Below are 4,433 nucleotides of genomic sequence, written 5' to 3'. Positions count from 1 at the left end.
CTGGACTCTTATCTGTATGTTTGTAACAGGCAAAAAAAAAAAAATTTATATAAAAATTTCTTGGCTAGTGGAGCTGGTCTGCCAATTTATTCTGACCAAGATAAGGAGCAAGAAAGAAAGTTACAGACCAAAAGAGTCAGGCAGCCTTCCTTGCAGGCTGAAGGCCATCTCCCAAGAGAACAAAGAAGAGGAAGGAGACCAAGGCCACAAGAGCCCAGAAGGCCCTGCACGCCTTTGGAAAGAGACCAGTGCAGTTGGTGCAATAAAAAAATAACTTATAGTTACTTAGAGCATGATTATGGCATTTGCCCATTTTGAAAAGAAGAAAACATGTTGTGAGGTATAAGGGTTACAGTCTCTGTGTCAGTCCTGCTCTTTTTATAACTCAGAAACAATTAGGTTTAGGACATACTCTACACTGACATGACCTCCTTGACTTAATAAAACTCCTATTTCCAGACTGTGTCATATTTACAGGTACAGGAGTTAGGATTTCAATACATATTTTGAGGGAACACAATTCAATCCACATCAGACAGCTAAAACTCAGAGACTCTCTCTTCCCAACCAAGATGAAATAGCTGCAGCCAGAGGTGATTCAAAATATTCAAAAGTCAGGAGGGCACAAGCACCATGCAATTAGAATGGAAACTGGTCCTTAAGAACCCCCACCCATCAATCAGAGCTGGCTGCCAATACCCAGAATGGCTGTGTGAGTGCAGGCTGGAACAGGAGTGTTCCCAAAGGAGGCCTCCATTATCCCCTGACTTACCAGCATGTCACCCCCACCCCCAGGCACATTTCTGCCCACTCTGTTCTCCTATTTCTCTCTCCACTTATTCCTCTTTCCACAATTCTTCAGGCCTGGAGGGGCTTTTACTTCATTGATTACTCGTAGTTCTTAGGAGCAAGGAACAAAACCAACTCTTAAGGAGTTAAGGAGAAAAGGAAATTACCAGAGGGACATTGGGTTGCTTGAAGGTCCCTGGAGGGTCAAAACCAGGCATAGAGCCTCTAGCCAGGAGCAATGCCTGAGTAAGGCCTTGGAACCATGGCTGCTGCTATGGGGCACTGGACCCCACAGGTTTATCACACCAGACACTGAATGCTGCCACCGTCACTGCTGCTACCCAACACCAGAATGGGTTCCACACTACACCTGCCTGTCTGCAGTACCAGCTGGCTTAGTCTCCTGCGGCTACTGTAACAAAATACCACAAAGTGGGCAGCTATAAAGAACAGAAATTCATTGCCTGATGGTTCTGTAGGCTAGAAGTCCATATTAGGGTGTTAGCAGGGCTATGCTTCCTCTCTGTGGGTCGTAGGGGAAGATCCTTCCTTGTCTCTTTCAGCTTCTAGTAGCTCTGGGCATTTCTTTTTTCTTTTCTTTTTAATTGAACTTTACAGAACAAACTAGTTTCTCCTCAAACAGTTAGTACACACATTGTTGTATGACACTGGTTAACAACGACATGTCACGACATGTCAGCACTCTCCCTTCTCAACCCTGGGTTACCTATTACCAGCTTTCCGGTTCCCTCCTGTCTTCCAGTCCCTGCCCCAGGGCTGGTGCGCCCCTTTAGTCTTGTTTTGTTCCATGGGCCTGTTCAATCTTTGGCTGAAAGGTGAACCTTAGGAGCGACCTCATTACTGAGCTGAACGGGTGTGTCTGGGTGCCGTACTCTCAGGGTTTCTCCAGTATCTATCAGACCAGCAAGTCTGGTCTTTCTTTTTGAGTTAGAATTTTGTTCTACATTTTTCTCCAGCTCTGTCTGGGACCCTCTATCGTGATCCCTGTCAGAGCAGCCAGTGGCGGTAGCCAGGCATCATCTAATTGTACTGGACTTTGCCTGGTGGAGGCCGTGGTAGATGTGCTCCATTAGTCCTTTGTACTAATCTTTCCGTTGTGTCTTTAGCTTTCTTCACTCTTCCTTGCTCCCGAAGGGGTAAGACCAGCGGAGTATCCTAGATGGCTGCTTCCAGGCTTTTAAGACCGCAGATGCTACTCACCAAAGTAGAATGTAGAACGTTTTCTTTATAAACTCTGTTATGCCAATTGAGCTAGATGTTCCCTGAGACCATGGTCTCCACAGAGCTCTGGGCATTTTTTGATGTACCTTGGTGTTTTCCCTTTGTGTGTGACTCTGTCTCCCTGTCTGTTTTATAAAACACTACTCAGAAGGGATTAGGACCTACCCTACTCTGGGCTGAGCTAGTTAACTTACCTGATAACATCTGCAAAGAAAAACCCTATTTCCAAATCAGGTCACATTCACAGGTTACATGGGTTAGGACTTCAACGTTTCTTTGGGGAACACAATTCAATCCATAACACCACCTTTCTAATCAAAATCAAGGTCAGTGTATCTGATGGGCATGTACTCTCATCTTTGTTGTAACAGAAGCTTAGAAAGCAAGTATCTGGTACTTTCTGATTCTATAGTGGGAGTAGGCTCTTCCTAATAAGGTAGAATGTTGCCCAAATCTAGAAAGGCGGCTCAGAGGTTGAATGACCAATATGACTAACATGCTGTACACTTCCCTCACAGCTTATTTTCCTACTATATAGTAGGAACTGTCCAGCCGTCCTAAGCCCAAAGTTAGGGTTGCCATATTTAGCAAATAATAATGCAGGACACGATAGTTGAACATGATGAATGTAATTAATGTCAATGAACTATACACTGAAGATTGTAGACTTGGCAAATGTTCTGTTACCTATAAGTTTACCACACACACAAAAATTACAGAACACCCATTAAATTTAAATGTCAAATAAACAATAAATAATGTTTTAGTGTAAGTATGTCCCCATGTAGTATTTGGAACATACTTATACTAAAAAATTATTTGTTTTTTATCTGAAATTCAATTTTAACTGAGAGTCCTGTATTTTTTTCTGGCTACCCTACTTAGGAGTATCTTTTCTCCACTAAACTATGCTTTTCTACACTACACCAGGGCCTGGTACCTTGGTATGCTAGAGATGTTAAGGTGCAAAATCCTCATTCAAGACCATAGACTGGCTGTCTAGTCCTGGTTTTGAATGCCACAAATTGGAAATTGCCCAGTCTTCCTACCAGCTTTCCTTCCATAACAGATTTCCTTTCCTCCGAATCAGTCATATGCCTAGAGCTGAGTGAGGTGAAGGTTGTGTCTTTTGGAAAGCAAAGGAGAGATGCACATTAAAATTTAAAAACCGATTACCCTATTGCAATAAGAAAAAATAGAGTAAGCAATGCAGAAAGATTTCATGGATTTTTTTATACTGGGCTGTCTCAAAATTCTAGGACCTCAGGTTTACTGTGACTCACACTTAACAGGGCTGTGAAACTATAATGAAACAGTTTTCATGTTCTGTGTATGGAAATGAGTCTCGATGAGTCAACAATTACCGCTGCTCTCTCCTCCTCCATACAGGGTGAATCCATTACCCAATTGCCGATTTGTTCTTTCAATGCAAAAAGGCTAATGTTTTTCAGTCACCACATTTCAATATATTGGAGACAAAAATAGGGAACTATTTCCTAATGTTACTGAAAATGGTGATTAACACAAACGAGGCACACAACTTTACCAAATTTTTTCAAGGCAAATACACAAAGACTTTACCCATGTACCCAGGTCTTACAGGAGGAATAGTGAGACATTCCCAAATCAATGTCAGCTTTCTCTGGGCTGCCAGACAAACCACAGCTGGATATTTCCAAGCCACAGAAAAGAAATGGTGTCTTTTAGAGTTGGTGTACATGTGGAAAATTATTTCACTAGCCAGCCTCAGGTTCTTGGGAAGAGAACTGATTTATGTATTTACTTAAATTCAACCTTTTTTTAATTCCTCAAATATGCCTTGTTTCTCTTATTTGAGGCCTTCGTGCATGTTGTTTCCTCCTCCTAGAACCCTCTCCTTTGCTTCATCTAGTTAATACCTTCAGATCTATGCTCAAAATAGTTTCCTCAGGAAAAAATCAATTCCTTGACACCCCTCACCCCAGATCAGAGCCCCTGTGGTATGCTTTCATTCATTTGTAGGTTTTATTACAATTTGTGATGATATAGTTGTTTGATTTAAAGGTGAATGTCTGCCTCTCTTTCTTCTGTAGTAATAGATGTTTTAGCTGGGCACATACCAGCCAAAAATCACATTTCTCCTAGCCTCCCTTGCAGCTAAGTGGAGCCATATGATTAGAGTCAGGCCAATGGGATGTGCTCAGTTTCTGACTGTAGATTCAGAAGGAAAGGAGCACATCCTGACCTGTTCTTTTTCTTCCTTCCAACAGCCTGGAGGCAAATGTCATGGTGAACCATCTTTGCCCGTGCAGATACGGGCAACACCCTAGGATGGTAGAGCAGCGAGATGGAAGGAGCCTGGATCTCCAACACCATTTATCCACCACACCAGCCCTGAACTGGACTAAGGGGATTGTTACTTG

Source organism: Elephas maximus, chromosome 14 (assembly GCF_024166365.1).
Source record: "Elephas maximus indicus isolate mEleMax1 chromosome 14, mEleMax1 primary haplotype, whole genome shotgun sequence".
NCBI lineage: Eukaryota > Metazoa > Chordata > Mammalia > Proboscidea > Elephantidae > Elephas > Elephas maximus.
Note: the sequence above shows the minus strand (reverse complement) of the source record.